Genomic DNA, 20,400 nt, shown 5'->3' with positions numbered 1-20,400 from the left:
ACATATCTACACCGCCATCTGTAATAAGATGGAAATATCTACACAGCTATCTGTATAAACATGGAAATATCTCCACCACTATCTGTATAAACATGGAAATAACCGCACCGCTATCTGTATAAACATGGAAATATCTACACCGCTATCTGCATAAACATGGAAATATCCACACCGCTATCTGTGTAAACATGGAAATGTCTACACCGCTATCTGTGTAAACATGGAAATGTCTACACCGACATCTCTATAAACATGGAAATATCTACACCGCTATCTGTACGAACATGGAAATATGTACACCGCTATCTGTATGAACATGGAAATATCTACACCGCTATGTGTATGAACATGCAAATATCTACACAGCTATCTGTATATGAATGGAAATATCTACACTGCTATCTCTATAAACATGGAAATTACTACACTGCTATCTGTATAAACATGGAAATATCTACACCGCTATTTGTATGAACATGGAATTATCTACCACCCTAACTGTATGAACATGGAAATATCTACACCGCTATCTGTATGAACATGGAAATATCTACACCGTTATCTGTATGAACATGGAAATATCTACTCCGCTATCTGTATGAACATGGAAATATCTACACTGCTATCTGTATAAACATAGAAATATATACACCGCCACCTGTATGAACATGGAAATATCAACACTGCCATCCGTACTTACATGGAAATATTTACACCGCCATCTGTATGAACATGGAAATATCTACACCGTCATCCTTATAAACATGGAAATATGTACACCACCATCTGTATAAACATGGAAATATCTATACCGCTATCTGCATAAACATGGAAATATCTACACCGCCATCTCTATGAACATGGAAATATCTACAACGCCATCTGTACGAACAAGGAAATATCTATACCGCCATCTGTATGAATATGTAAATATCTACACCGCCATCTGTATGAACATGGAAATATCTACACCGCCATCTCTATGAACATGGAAATATCTACACAGCTATCTGTATGAACATGGAAATATCTACACCGCTATCTGTATGAACATGGAAATATCTACACCGCTATCTGTATGAACATGGAAATATCTAGACCGCTATCTGTATGAACATGCAAATATCTACACAGCTATCTGTATATCAATGAAAATATCTACACTGTTATCCCTATAAACATGGAAATAACTACACTGCTATCTGTATAAATATGGAAATATCTACACCGCCATCTCTATGAACATGGAAATATCTACACCACCATTTGTATGAACATGGAAATATCTACACCGCCATCTCTATGAACATGGAAATATCTACACCGCCATTTGTATGAACATGGAAATATCTACACCACCATCTGTATGAACATGGAAATATCTTCACCGCCATCTGTATGAACATGGATAAATGTACACCGGCATCTGGATGAACATGGAAATATCTACACCGCTATCTGCATGAACATGGAAATATCTACACAGCTATCTGAATATACACGGAAATATCTACACAGATTTCTGTATAAATATTGAAATAACTACAGCGCTATCTCTATAAACTTCCAAATATCTACACCGCCATCTGTATGAACATGGAAATATCTACACCGCCATCTGTACAAACATGGACATATCTACACCGCCATCTGTATTAAGATGGAAATATCTACACCGCTATCTGTATAAACATGGAAATATCTGCCCAACTATCTGTATAAACATGGAAATATCCGCACCGCTATCTGTATAAACATGGAAATATCTACACTGCTATATGCATAAACATGGAAATATCCACACCGCTATGTGTGTAAACATGGAAATGTCTACTCCGCTATCTGTGTAAACATGGAAATATCTACACCGCCATCTGTGTAAACATGGAAATATCTATACCGCTATCTGCATAAACATGGAAATATCTACAGCGCCATCCCTATAAACACGGAATTAATTACACCGCCATCTGTATGAACATGGAAATATCTACACCGCCATCTCTATAAAAATGGAAATATCTACACCACCATCGGTATAAACATGGAAATATCTATACCGCTATCTGCATAAACATGGAAATATCTACACCGCCATCTCTATGCACATGGAAATATCTACAACGCCATCTGTACGAACATGGAAATATCTACAACGCCATCTGTACGAAAATGTAAATATCTACACCGCCATCAGTATGAACTTGGAAATATCTACACCACTAACTGTATGAACATGGAAATATCTACACCGCCATCTGTATGAACATGGAAATATCTACACCGTTATCTGTATGAACATGGAAATATCTACACCGTTATCGGTATGAAGATGGAAATATCTACACCGCTATCTGTACGAACATGGAAATATCTACACCGCTATCTGTATGACCATGCAAATATCTACACAGCTATCTGTATATCAATGGAAATATCTACACTGCTATCTCTATGAACATGGAAACAACTACACTGCTATCTGTATAAATATGGAAATATCTACACCGCCGTCTCTATGAACATGGAAATATCTACACCGCCATCTGTATGAACATGGAAATATCTACACCGATAACTGTATGAACATGGAAATATCTACACAGCTATCTGTATGAACATGGAAATATCTTCGCCATCTGTATGAACATGGAAATATCTACACCGCTAAATATATGCACATGGAAATGTCTACACCGCTATTGGTATGAACATGGAAATATCTACACCGCTATCTGTATGAACATGGAAATATCTACACCGCTATATGTATGAACATGGAAATGTCTACACCGCTATCTGTATGAAAATGGAAATAACTACACCGCCATCTGTATGAACATGTAAATATCTGCACCGCCATCTGTATGAACATGGAAATATCTAAACCGCTAACTGTATGAACATGGAAATATCTCCACCGCTATCTGTATGAACATGGAAATATCTACACCACTATCTGTATGAACATGGAAATATCTACTCCGCTATCTGTATGAACATGGAAATATCTACACCGCTATCTGTATGAACATGGAAATATCTACACCGCTATCTGTATGAACATGCAAATATCTACACCGCCATCTGTATGAACATGGAAATATCTACACCGCCGTCTGTATGAACATGGAAATATCTACACCGCCATCTCTATAAACGTGGAAATATCTACACCGCTATCTGTATGAACTTGGAAATATCTACACTGCTATCTGTATCAAATTGGAATTATCTACACCACTATCTCTATCAACATGGAAATATCTACACCGCTATCTGTATAAACATGGAAATATCTACAACGCTATCTGTATAAACATGGAAATATCTTCACCGCTATCTCTATAAACATGGAAATATCCACAACGCTGTCTCTATAAACATGGAAATTTCTGCAACGCTGTCTGTATAAACTTCGAAATAACTACACTACTATCTCTATAAACATGCAAATACCTAGACCGCCATCTCTATAAACATGGAAATATCTACACCACCGTCTGTATAAACATGGAAATATCTATACCGCTATCTGCATAAACATGGAAATATCTACACCGCGATCTCTATGAACATGGAAATATCTACAACGCCATCTGTACGAACATGGAAATATCTACACCGACATCTGTATGAACATGTAAATATCTACACTGCCATCTGTATGAACATGGAAATATCTACACCGCTTACTGTATGAACATGGAAATATCTGTACCGCTATCTGTATGAAGATGTAAATATCTACACCGTTATCTCTATGAACATGGAAATATCTACACCGCTATCTGTATGAACATGGAAATATCTACACAGCTATCTGCATATACATGGAAATATCTACACAGATTTCTCTATAAATATGGAAATAACTACAGCGCTATCTCTACAAACTTCGAAATATCTACACCGCCATCTGTATGAACATGGAAATATCTACACTGCCATCTGTACGAACATGGACATATCTACACCGCCATCTGTAATAAGATGGAAATATCTACACAGCTATCTGTATAAACATGGAAATATCTCCACCACTATCAGTATAAACATGGAAATAACCGCACCGCTATCTGTATAAACATGGAAATATCTACACCGCTATCTGCATAAACATGGAAATATCCACAACGCTATCTGTGTAAACATGGAAATGTCTACACCGCTATCTGTGTAAACATGGAAATATCTACACCGCTATCTGTGTAAACATGAAAATATCTACACCGACATCTCTATAAACATGGAAATATCTACACCGCTATCTGTACGAACATGGAAATATGTACACCGCTATCTGTATGAACATGGAAATATCTACACCGCTATGTGTATGAACATGCAAATATCTACACAGCTATCTGTATATGAATGGAAATATCTACACTGCTATCTCTATAAACATGGAAATATCTACACTGCTATCTGTATAAACATGGAAATATCTACACCGGTATTTGTATGAACATGGAATTATCTACCACCCTAACTGTATGAACATGGAAATATCTACACCGCTATCTGTATGAACATGGAAATATCTACACCGTTATCGGTATGAACATGGAAATATCTACTCCGCTATCTCTATGAACATGGAAATATCTACACAGCTATCTGAATAAACATAGAAATATATACACCGCCACCTGTATGAACATGGAAATATCAACACTGCCATCCGTACGAACATGGAAATATTTACACCGCCATCTGTAGGAACATGTAAATATCTACACCGCTATCTGTATGAACATGGAAATATCTTCGTCATCTGTATGAACATGGAAATATCTACACCGCTATCTGTATATCAATGGAAATATCTACATTGCTATCTCTATAAACATGGAAATAACTACACTGATAACTGTATCAACATGGAAATATCTACACCGCCATCTCTATGAACATGGAAATATCTACACAGCCATCTGTATGAACATGGAAATATCTTCACCGCCATCTGTATGAACATGGATGTATCTACACCGGCATCTGGATGAACATGGAAATAACAACACCGCTATCTGCATGAACATGCAAATATCTATACAGCTGTCTGCATATACATGGAAATATCTACACAGATTTCTATATATATATGGAAATAACTACAGCGCTATCTCTATAAACTTTGAAATATCTACACCGCCATCTGTATGAACATGGAAATATCTACACCACCATCTGTATAAACATGGAAATATCTATACCGCCATCTGCATAAACATGGAAATATCTACACCACCATCTGTACAAAAATGGAAATATCTATACCGCTATCTGCATAAACATGGAAATATCTACACCGCCATCTCTATGAACATGGAAATATCTACTCCGCCATCTGTACGAACATGGAAATCTCTATACCGCCATCTGTATGAACATGGAAATATCTACACCGCCATCTGTATGAACATGGAAATATCTACACCCCTAACTGTATGAACATGGAAATATCTACACCGCTTTCTGTATGAACATGGAAATATCTACCCCGTTATCTGTATGAACATGGAAATATCTACACCGCTATCTGTATGAACATGGAAATATCTACACAGCTATCTGTATATCCATGGAAATATCTACACTGCTAACTCTATAAACATGGAAATATCTACACTGCTATCTGTATAAACATGGAAACATATACACCGCCACCTGTATGAACATGGAAATAACTACACCGCCATTTGTATGAACATGGAAATGTCTACACCACCATCAGTATGAACATGGAAATATCTACACCGCCATCTCTATAAACGTGGAAATATCTACACCGCTATCTGTATGAACTTGGAAATATCTACACTGCTCTCGGTATTAAATTGAAATTATCGACACCACTATCTCTATAAACATGGAAATATCTACGATGCTATCTGTATAAACATGGAAATATCTACACCGCTATCTGTATAAACATGGAAATATCTTCACTGCTATCTGTATAAACATGGAAATATCTACAACCCTGTCTCTATAAACTTGGAAATAACTACACCACTGTCTCTATAAAGATGGAAATATCTAGACTGCCATCTCTATAAACATGGAAATATCTACAACACTATCTGTATAAACATGGAAATATCTATACCGCTATCTGCATAAACATGGAAATATCTACACCGCCATCTCTATGAACATGGAAATATCTACACTGCCATCTGTATGATCATGGAAATATTTACACCGCCATCTGTACGAACATGTAAATATCTACACCGCCATCTGTATGAACATGGAAATATCTACACCGCTATCTGTATGAACATGCAAATATCTACACAGCTATCTGTATATCAATGGAAATATCTACACTGCTATCTCAACATGGAAATAACTACTCTGCTATCTGTATAAACATGGAAATATCTAAAACGCTACCTGTATGAACATGGAAATATCTACACTGCCATCCGTACGAACATGGAAATATCTACACCGCCATCTGTATGAACATGCACATATCTGCACCACCATCTGTATGAACATGGAAATATCTACACCGCTAACTGTATGAACATGGAAATATCTACACCGCTATCTGTATGAACATGGAAATATCTACACCTCTATCTGTATGAACATGGAAATATCTACACCGCCATCTGTATAAACATGGAAATATCTACAATGCCATCTGTATGAACATGTAAATATCTACACTGCCATCTGTAAGAACATGGAAATATCTACACCGCTAACTGAATGAACATGGAAATATCTACACCGCTATCTGTATAAACATGGAAATATCTACATCGCTATCTGTATGAACATGCAAATATCTACACAGCTATCTGTATATCAATGGAAATATCTACACTGCTATCTCTATAAACATGGAAATAACTACACTGCTATCTGTATAATCATGGAAATATCTATACCGCCATCTCTATGAACATGGAAATATCTACACCGCCATTTGTATGAAAATGGAAATATCTACAACGCCATCTCTATGAACATGGAAATATCTACACCGCCATTTGTATGAACATGGAAATATCCACACCGCCATCTGCATGAACATGGAAATATCTACACCGCCATCTCTATAAACGTGGAAATATCTACAACGCTATCTGTATGAACTTGGAAATATCTACACTGCCCTCGGTATAAATTGAAATTATCTACACCACTATCTCTATAAACATGGAAATATCTAAACTGCTATCTGTATAAACATGGAAATATCTTCACTGCTATCTGTATAAACATGGAAATATCTACAACGCTGTCTCTATAAACTTGGAAATAACTACACCACTATCTCTGTAAACTTGGAAATATCTAGACCGCCATCTCTATAAACATGAAAATATCTACACCACCATCTGTATAAACATGGAAATATCTATACCGCTATCTGCATAAACATCTAAATATCTACACCGCCGTCTCTATGAACATGGAAATATCTACACCGCCAACTGTAGTACATGGAAATATCTACACCGCCATCTGTATGAACATGTTAATATCCACACCGCCATCTGTATGAACATGGAAATATCTACACTGCTAACTGTATGAACATGGAAATATCTACACCGCTATCTGTATGAACATGGAAATATCTACACCGTTCTCTCTATGAACATGGAAATATCTACACCGCTAACTGTATGAACATGGAAATATCTACACTGCTATCTGTATGAACATGTAAATATCTACACCGTTATCTGTATGAACATGGAAATATCTACACCGCTATCTGTATGAACATGGAAATATCTACACCGCTATCTGTACGAACATGGAAATATCTACACCGCTATCTGTATGAACATGCAAATACCTACACAGCTATCTGTATATCAATGGAAATATCCACACTGCTATCTCTATTAAACATGGAAATAACTACACTGCTATCTGTATAAACATGGAAATATCTACACCGCCACCTGTATGAACATGGAAATATCTACACTGCCATCCGTACGAACATGGAAATATCTACACCGCCATCTTTATGAATATGTAAATATCTACACCGCCATCTGTATGAACATGGAAATATCTACACTGCTTACTGTATGAACTTGGAAATATCTACACCGCTATCTGTATGAACATGGAAATATCTACACCGCTATCTGTATATCAATGGAAATATCTACACTGCTATCTCTATAAACATGGAAATAACTACATTGCTATCTGTATAAACATGGGAAGATCTACACCTCCATCTCTATGAACATGTAAATATCTACACCGCTATCTGTATGAACATGGAAATATCTACACCGTTATCTGTATGAACATGGAAATAACTACTCCGCTATCTGTATGAACATGGAAATATCTACACAGCTATCTGTATAAACATAGAAATATATACACCGCCACCTGTATGAACATGGAAATATCAACACTGCCATCCGTACGAACATGGAAATATTTACACCGCCATCTGTAGGAACATGTAAATATCTACACCGCTATCTGTATGAACATGGAAATATCTTCGTCATCTGTATGAACATGGAAATATCTACACCGCTATCTGTATATCAATGGAAATATCTACATTGCTATCTCTATAAACATGGAAATAACTACACTGATAACTGTATCAACATGGAAATATCTACACCGCCATCTCTATGAACATGGAAATATCTACACAGCCATCTGTATGAACATGGAAATATCTTCACCGCCATCTGTATGAACATGGATGTATCTACACCGGCATCTGGATGAACATGGAAATAACAACACCGCTATCTGCATGAACATGCAAATATCTACACAGCTGTCTGCATATACATGGAAATATCTACACAGATTTCTATATATATATGGAAATAACTACAGCGCTATCTCTATAAACTTCGAAATATCTACACCGCCATCTGTATGAACATGGAAATATCTACACCACCATCTGTATAAACATGGAAATAACTATACCGCCATCTGCATAAACATGGAAATATCTACACCACCATCTGTATAAAAATGGAAATATCTATACCGCTATCTGCATAAACATGGAAATATCTACACCGCCATCTCTATGAACATGGAAATATCTACTCCGCCATCTGTACGAACATGGAAATCTCTATTCCGCCATCTGTATGAACATGGAAATATCTACACCGCCATCTGTATGAACATGGAAATACCTATACCGCCATCTCTATAAAGACGGAAATATCTAAACCGCCATCTGTATGAACATGGAGATATCTACACCGCTATATATATAAAGAAGGAAGCATCTACACCGCCATCTGTATAAACGTAGAAATATCTACACCGCCATCTCTATAAATATGTAAATATCTACACCGACATCTGTATAAACGTGGAAATATCTTCACCGCTATCTGTATAAAGATGGAAATATCTACACCGCTATCTGAATAAACATGGAAATATCTACACCGCCATCGCTATAAACATGTAAATATCTACACCGCCATCTGTACGAACATGGGAATATCTGCACCACCATCTGTATGAACAAGGAAATACCTACAACGCCATCTGCATTAAGATGGAAATGTCTACACCGCTATCTGTATAAACATGGAAATATTTACACCGCTATCTCTATAAACTTGGAAATATCTACATCGCTACCTGTATAAACATGGAAATATCTACACCGCTATCTGTATAAACATGGAAATATCTGCACCGCTATCAGTATAAACATGGAAATATCTACACTGCTATCTGTATAAAGATGGAAATATCTACACCGCTATCTGTGTAAACATGGAAATATCTTCACCGCTATCTGTATAAACATGGAAATAACTACACCGCTATCTATATAAACATGTAAATATCTACAATGCTATATGACTAAACATGGAAATGTCTACACCACCATCTGTATGAACATGGAAATATCTACACCGCCATCTGTAGGAACATGGAAATATCTACACCACCATCTGTATTAAGATGGAAATATCTACAACGCTATGTGTATAAACATGGAAATATCCACACTGCTATCTGTGTAAACATGCAAATACCTTCAGCGCTATCGGTATAAACATGGAAATAACTACACCGCTATCTCTATAAACATGTAAATATCTACAACGATATCTGTGTAAACATGGAAAGGTCTACACCGCTGTCTGTGTAAACATGGAAATATCTACACCGCTTTCTGTATAAACATGGAAATATCTACACCGCCTAATCTATAAACATAGAAATATCTACACCGCCATCTGTATAGACATGGAAATATCCACACGGCCATCTCTATAAACATATTAATATCTACACCGCCATCTCTATAAAGGTGGAATTATCTACAGTGCTATCTGCATAAACATGGAAATATCTACACCGCCATCTCTATGAATGTGGAAATATCTACATCGCCATCTGTAAGAACATGGAAATATCTACACCGCTATCTGTATGAACATGGAAATATCTACACCGCTATGTGTATGAACATGAAAATATCTACACAGCTATCGGTATATCAATGGAAATATCTACACTGCTATCTCTATAAACATGGAAATAACTACATTGCTATCTGTATAAACATGGAAATATCTACACCGCCATCTCTATGAACTTGGAAATATCTACACCACCATTTGTATGAACACGGAAATATCTACACTGCCATCTCTATGAACATGGAAATATCTACACCGCCATTTGTATGAACACGGAAATATCTACACCGCCATCTGTATGACCATGGAAATAGCTTCACCGCCATCTGTATGAACATGGATATATCTACACCGGCATCTGGACGAACATGGAAATATCTACACCGCTATCTGCATGAAGGTGGAAATATCTACAGAGCTATCTGCATATAAATGGAAATATCTACACAGATTTCTCTATAAATATGGAAATAACTACAGCGCTATCTCTATAAACTTTGAAATATCTACACCGCCATCTGTATGAGCATGGAAATATCTACACCGTCATCTGTACGAACATGGACATATCTACACCGCCATCTGTATAAACATGGAAATATCTCCACCACTATCTGTATAAACATGGAAATAACCGCACCGCTATCTGTATAAACATGGAAATATCTACACCGCTATCTGAATAAACATGGAAATATCCACACCGTTATCTGTGTAAACATGGAAATATCTACACCGCTATCTGTGTAAACATGGAAATATCTACACCGCCATCTGTGTAAACATGAAAATATCTACACCGCCATCTCTATACACATGGAAATATCTACACCGCCATCTGTACGAACATGGAAATATCTACACCGCTATCTGTATGAACATGGAAATATCTACACCGCTATGTGTATGAACATGCAAATATCTACACTGCTATCTGTATATCAATGGAAATATCTACACTACTATCTCTATAAACATGGAAATATCTACACGGCTATCTGTATAAACATGGAAATATCTACACCGCCATTTGTATGAACATGGAAATATCTACACCCCTAACTGTATGAACATGGAAATATCTACACCGCTATCTGTATGAACATGGAAATATCTACACCGATATCTGTATGAACATGGAAATATCTACACCGCTATCTGTAGGAACATGGAAATATCTACACAGCTATCTGTATATCAATGGAAATATCTACACTGCTATCTCTATAAACATGGAAATATCTACACTGCTATCTGTATAAACATGGAAACATATACACCGCCACCTGTATGAACATGGAAATAACTACACCGCCATTTGTATGAACATGGAAATGTCTACACCACCATCAGTATGAACATGGAAATATCTACACCGCCATTTCTATAAACGTGGAAATATCTACACCGCTATCTGTATGAACTTGGAAATATCTACACTGCTCTCGTTATAAATTTGAAATTATCTACACCACTATCTCTATAAACATGGAAATATCTACACTGCTATCTGTATAAACATGGAAATATCTACACCGCTATCTGTATAAACATGGAAATATCTTCACCGCTATCTGTATAAACATTGAAATATCTACAACCCTGTCTCTATAAACTTGGAAATAACTACACCACTGTCTCTATAAAGATGGAAATATCTAGACTGCCATCTCTATAAACATGGAAATATCTACAACACGATCTGTATAAACATGGAAATATCTATACCGCTATCTGCATAAACATGGAAATATCTACACCGCCATCTCTATGAACATGGAAATATCTACACTGACATCTGTATGATCATGGAAATATTTACACCGCCATCTGTACGAACATGTAAATATCTACACCGCCATCTGTATGAACATGGAAATATCTACACCGCTATTTGTATGAACATGCAAATATCTACACAGCTATCTGTATATCAATGGAAATATCTACACTGCTATCTCAACATGGAAATAACTACACTGCTCTCTGTATAAACATGGAAATATCTACACCGCCACCTGTATGAACATGGAAATATCTACACTGCCATCCGTACGAACATGGAAATATCTACACCGCCATCTGTATGAACATGGAAATATCTGCACCGCCATCTGTATGAACATGGAAATATCTACACCGCTAACTGTATGAACATGGAAATATCTACACTGCCATCTGTAAGAACATGGAAATATCTACACCGCTAACTGAATGAACATGGAAATATCTACACTGCCATCCGTACGAACATGGAAATATCTACACTGCTATCTGTATGAACATGGAAATATCTACACCGCTATCTGTATAAACATGGAAATATCTACATCGCTATCTGTATGAACATGCAAATATCTACACAGCTATCTGTATATCAATGGAAATATCTACACCGCTATCTCTATAAACATGGAAATAACTTCACTGCTATCTGTATAATCATGGAAATATCTATACCGCCATCTCTATGAACATGGAAATATCTACACCGCCATTTGTATGAACATGGAAATATTTACAACACCATCTCTATGAACATGGAAATATCTACACCACCACTTGTATGAACATGGAAATATCTACACCGCCATCTGCATGAACATGGAAATATCTACACCGCCATCTCTATAAACGTGGAAATATCTACAACGCTATCTGTATGAACTTGGAAATATCTACACTGGCCTCGGTATAAATTGAAATTATCTACACCACTATCTCTATAAACATGGAAATATCTACACTGCTATCTGTATAAACATGGAAATATCTTCACCGCTATCAGTATAAACATGGAAATATATACAACGCTGTCTCTATAAACTTGGAAATAACTACACCACTATCTCTGTAAACTTGGAAATATCTAGACTGCCATCTCTATAAACATGGAAATATCTACACCACCATCTGTATAAACATGGAAATATCTATACCGCTATCTGTATAAACATCTAAATATCTACACCGCCATCTCTATGAACATGGAAATATCTACACCGCCAACTGTAGGTACATGGAAATATCTACACCACCATCTGTATGAACATGTAAATATCCACACCGCCATCTGTATGAACATGGAAATATCTACACCGCTAACTGTATGAACATGGAAATATCTACACCGCTATCTGTATGAACATGGAAATATCTACACCGTTCTCTCTATGAACATGGAAATATCTACACCGCTAACTGTATGAACATGGAAATATCTACACTGCTATCTATATGAACATGCAAATATCTACACCGTTATCTGTATTAACATGGAAATATCTACACCGCTATCTGTATGAACATGGAAATATCTACACCGCTATCTGTACGAACATGGAAATATCTACACCGCTATCTGTATGAACATGCAAATACCAACACAGCTATCTGTATATCAATGGAAATATCCACACTGCTATCTCTATAAACATGGAAAAAACTACACTGCTATCTGTATAAACATGGAAATATCTACACCGCCACCTGTATGAACATGGAAATATCTACACTGCCATCCGTACGAACATGGAAATATCTACACCGCCATCTGTATGAACATGTAAATATCTACACCGCCATCTGTATGAACATGGAAATATCTACACCGCTTACTGTATGAACTTGGAAATATCTACACCGCTATCTGTATGAAGATGGAAATATCTACACAGCTATCTGTATATCAATGGAAATATCCACACTGCTATCTCTATAAACATGGAAATAACTACATTGCTATCTGTATAAACATGGAAAGATCTACACCGCCATCTCTATGAACATGGAAATATCTACACCGCCATTTGTTTGAACTTGGAAATATCTACACCGGCATCTCTATGAACATGGAAATATCTACACCGCCATGTGTATGAACATGGAAATATCTACACCGCCATCTGTATGAACATGGAAATATCTACACCGCCATCTGTATGAACATGGAAATATCTACACCGCTGTCAGCATAAACATGGAAATATCTACACCGCCATCTCTATGAACATGGAAATATCTACACCGCCATCTGTACGAACATGGAAATATCTATACTGCCATCTGTATGAACATGTAAATATCTACACCGGTATCTGGATGAACATGGAAATATCTACACCGCTATCTGCATGAACATGGAAATATCTACACAGCTATCTGCATATACATGGAAATATCTACACAGATTTCTCTATAAATATGGAAATAACTACAGCGCAATCTCTATAAACTTTGAAATATCTACACCGCCATCTGTATGAACATGGAAATATCTACACCGCCATCTGTACGAACATGGACATATCTACACCGCCATCTGTATTAAGATGGAAATATCTACACCGCTATCTTTATAAACATGGAAATATCTGCACCACTATCTGTATAAACATGGAAATACCCGCACCGCTATCTATATAAACATGGAAATATCTACACCTCTATCTGCATAATCATGGAAATATCCGCACCGCTATCTGTATAAACATGGAAATATCTACACCGCTATCTGCATAAACATGGAAATACCCACACCGCTATCTGTGTAAACATGGAAATGTCTACACCGTTATCTGTGTAAACATGGAAATATCTACACCACCATCTGTGTAAACATGAAAATATCTACACTGCCATCTCTGTAAACATGGAAATATCTACACTGCCATCTGTATCAACATGGAAATATCTACACCGCCATCTCTATAAACGTGGAAATATGTACACCGCTATCTGTATGAACATGGAAATATCTACACCGCTATCTGTATGAACATGGAAATATCTACACCGATATCTGTATGAACATGGAAATATCCACACCGATATCTGTATGAATATGGAAATATCTACACCGCTATCTGTACGAACATGGAAATATCTACACCGCTATCTGTATGAACATGCAAATATCAACACAGCTATCTGTATATCAATGGAAATATCTACACTGCTATCTCTATAAGCATGGAAATAACTACAATGCTATCTGTATAAACGTGGAAATATCTAAACCGCCATGTCTATGGACATGGAAATACCTACACCACCATTTGAATGAACATGGAAATATCTACACCGCCATCTCTATGAACATACAAATACCTACACTGCCATTTGTATGAACATGGAAATATCTACACCGCCATCTGTAAGAACATGGAAATATCTTCACCGACATCTGTATGAACATGGATATATCTACACCGGCATCTGGATGAACATGGAAATATCTACACAGCTATCTGCATGAACATGGAAATATCTACACAGCTATCTGCATATACACGGAAATATCTATACAGATATCTCTATAAATATGGAAATAACTACAGCGTTATCTCTATAAACTTCGAAATACCTACACCGCCATCACTATGAACATGGAAATATCTACACCGCCATCTGTACGAACATGGACATATCTACACCGCCATCTCTATTAAGATGGAAATATCTACACTGCTATCTGTATTAACTTAGAAATATCTACACTGCTATCTGTATATAACTGGAATTATCTACACCACCATCTGTAAGAACATGGAAATATCTACACCGCTATCTGCATATACATGGAAATATCTACGCAGATTTCTCTATAAATAGGGAAATAACTTCAGCGCTATCTGTATAAACTTCGAAATATCTACACCGCCATCTGTATGAACATGGACATATCTACACCGTCATCTGTACGAACATGGACATATCTACACCGCCATCTGTATTAAGCTGGAAATATCTACACCACTATCTTTATAAACATGGAAATATCTGCACCAGTATCTGTATAAACATGGAAATATCCGCACCGCTATCTGTATAAACATGGAAATATCTACATCGCTATCTGCATAAACATGGAAATATCTACACCGCCATCTGTGTAAACATGAAAATATCTACACCGCCATCTCTTTAAACATGGAAATATCTACACCGCCATCTGTAGGAAAATGGAAATATCTACAACGCCATCTCTATAAACTTGGAAATCTCTACACCGCCATCTGTATGAACATGGAAATATCTACACCGCCATCTCTATAAACGTGGAAATATCTACACTGCTATCTGTATGAACTTGGAAATATCTACACTGCTATCTGTATAAAATTGAAATTATCTAAACCACTATCTCTATAAACATGGCAATATCTACACTGCTATCTGTATAAACATGGAAATATCCACACCGCTATCTATATAAACATGGAAATATCTTCACCACTATGTGTATAAACATGGAAACATCTACAACGCTGTCTCTATAAACTTGGAAATAACTACACCACTATCTCTATAAACATGGAAATATCTAGACCGCCATCTCTATGAACATGGAAATATCTACACAACCATCTCTATAAACATGGAAATATCTATACCGCTATCTGCATAAACATGGAAATATCTACACCGCCATCTCTATGAACATGGAAATATCTACACCGCCATCTGTACGAACATGGAAATATCTACACCGCCATCTGCATGAACATGTTAATATCTACACCGCCATCTGTATGCACATATAAATATCTACACCGCTAACTGTATGAACATGGAAATACCTACACCGGTATCTGTATGAACATGGAAATATCTACACCGTTATCTGTATGAACATGGAAATATCTACACCGCTATCTGTATGAACATGGAAATATCTACACCGCTTTCTGTACGAACATGGAAATATCTACACCGCTATCTGTATGAACATGCAGATATCTACACAGCTATCTGTATATCAATGGAAATATCTACACTGCTGTCTCTATAAACATGGAAATAACTACACTGCTATCTGTATAAACATGGAAATATCTACACGGCCGCCAGCATGAACATGGAAATATCTACACCGCCATCCACACGAACATGGAAATATCTACACCGCCATCTGCATGAACATGTAAATATCTACACCGCCATCTGTATGCACATGGAAATGTCTTCACCGCTAACTGTATGAACATGGAAATACCTACACCGGTATCTGTATGAACATGAAAATATCTACAACGTTATCTGTACGAACATGGAAATATCTACACCGCTATCTGTGTGAACATGGAAATATCTACACCGCTATCTGTACGAAGATGGAAATATCTACACCGCTATCTGTATGAATATGCAAATATCTACACAGCTATGTGTATATCAATGGAAATATCTACACTGCTATCTCTATAAACATGGAAATATCTACACTGCTATCTGTATAAACATGGAAATATCTACACCGCCATCTCTATGAACATGGAAATATCTACACCGCCATTTGTATGAACATGGAAATATCTACACCGCCATCTCTATGAACATGGAAATATCTACACCGCCATTTGTATGAACATGGAAATATCAACGCCGCCATCAGTATGCACATGGAAATATCTACACCGCCATATCTATAAACGTGGAAATATCTACATCGCTATCTGTATGAACTTGGAAATATCTACACTGCTCTTGATAAAAAATTGTAATTATCTATACCACTATCTGTATAAACATGGAAATATCTACACTTCTATCTGTATAAACATGGAATATCTACACCGCTATCTGTAAAAACATGGAAATACCTTCACCGCTATATTTATAAACATGGAAATAACTAGAGCGCCATCTCTATAAACATGGAAATATCTACACCACCATCTGTATAAACAAGGAAATATCTACACCGCTATCTGCATAAACATGGAAATACCTACACCGCCATCTCTATGAACATGGAAATATCTACACCGCCATCTGTACGAACCTGTAAATATCTACACCGCCATCTGTATGAACATGGAAATATCTACACCACTAACTGTATGAACATGGAAATATCTACACCGCTATCTGTATGAACATGTAAATATCTACACCGCCATCTGTATGAACATGGAAATATCTACACCACTAACTGTATGAACATGGAAATATCTACACCGCTATCTGTATGAACATGGAAATATCTACACCGTTATCTGTATGAACATGGAAATAACTACACCGCCATCTGTATGAACATGTAAATATCTACACCGCCATCTGTATGAACATGGAAATATCTACACCACTAACTGTATGAACATGGAAATATCTACACCGCTATCTGAATTAACATGGAAATATCTACACCGTTATCTGTATGAACATGGAAATATCTACACCGCTATCTGTATGAACATGGAAATATCTACACCGCTATCTGTATCAACATGGAAATATCTACACCGCTATCTCTACGAACATGGAAATATCTTCACCGCTATCTGTATGAACATGCAAATATCTACACAGTTATCTCTATATCAATGGAAATATCTACAGTGCTATCTCTATAAACATGGAAATAACTACACCGCTATCTGTATGAACATGGAAATATCTACACCGCCATCTCTATGAACATGGAAATATCTACACCGCTATCTGTATGAACATGCAAATATCTACACCGGCATCTGGAAGAAAATGGAAATATCTACACCGCTATCTGCATGAACATGGAAATATCTACACAGCTATCTGCATATACATGGAAATACCTACACAGATTTCTCTATAAATATGGAAATAACTACAGCGCTATCTCTATAAACTTCGAAATATCTACACCGCCATCTGTATGAACATGGACATATCTACACCGCCATCTGTACGAACATGGACATATCTACACCGCCATCTGTATTAAGCTGGAAATATCTACACCGCTATCTGTATAAACATGGAAATATCCGCACAGCTATCTGTATAAACATGGAAATATCTATACCGCTCTCTGCATAAACATGGAAATATCCACAACGCTATCTGTGTAAACATGGAAATGTCCACACCGCTATCTGTGTAAACATGAAAATATCTACACCGCCATCTGTGTAAACATGAAAATATCTACACCGACATCTCTATAAACATGGAAATATCTACACCGCCATCTGTATGAAAATGGAAATATCTACAACGCCATCTCTATAAACGTGGAAATATCTACACCGTTATCTGTATGAACTTGGAAATATCTACACTGCTATCGGTATAAAATTGGAATTATCTGCACCACAATCTCTATAAACATGGAAATATCTACACCGCTATCTGTATAAACATGGAAATATCTACACCGCTATCTGTATAAACATGGAAATATCTTCACCGCTATCTGTATAAACATGGAAATATCTACAACGCTGTCTCTATAAACTTGGAAATAACTACACCACTATCTCTATAAACATGGAAATATCTAGACCGCCATCTCTATAAACATGGAAATTTCTACACCACCATCTGTATAAACATGGAAATATCTATACCGCTATCTGCATAAACATGGAAATATCTACACCGCCATCTCTTTGAACATGTAAACATCTACACCCCCATCTGTAAGAACATGGAAATATCTTCACCGACATCTGTGTGAACATGGATATATCTACACCGGCATCTGGATGAACATGGAAATATTTACACAGCTATCTGCGTTAACATGGAAATATCTGCACAGCTATCTGCATATACACGGAAATATCTACACAGATATCTCTATAAATATGGAAATAACTACAGCGTTATCTCTATAAACTTCGAAATACCTACACCGCCGTCAGTATGAACATGGAAATATCTACACCGCCTTCTGTACGAACATGGACATATCTACAACGCCATCTCTATTAAGATGGAAATATCTACACCGCTATCTGTATAAGCATGGAAATATCTGCACCACTATCTGTATAAACATGGAAATATCCGCACCGCTATCTGTATAAACATGGAAATATCTACACCACTATCTGCATAAACATGGAAATATCCACACCGCTATCTGTGTAAACATGGAAATGACTACACCGCTATCTGTGTAAACATGAAAATATCTACACCGCCATCTCTATAAGCATGGAAATATCTAAACCGCCATCTGTATGAATATGGAAAT

Source organism: Gorilla gorilla, chromosome 14 (genome assembly GCF_029281585.2).
Source record: "Gorilla gorilla gorilla isolate KB3781 chromosome 14, NHGRI_mGorGor1-v2.1_pri, whole genome shotgun sequence".
In the NCBI taxonomy this organism is placed as follows: domain Eukaryota; kingdom Metazoa; phylum Chordata; class Mammalia; order Primates; family Hominidae; genus Gorilla; species Gorilla gorilla.
This window is presented reverse-complemented; position numbering follows the sequence as displayed.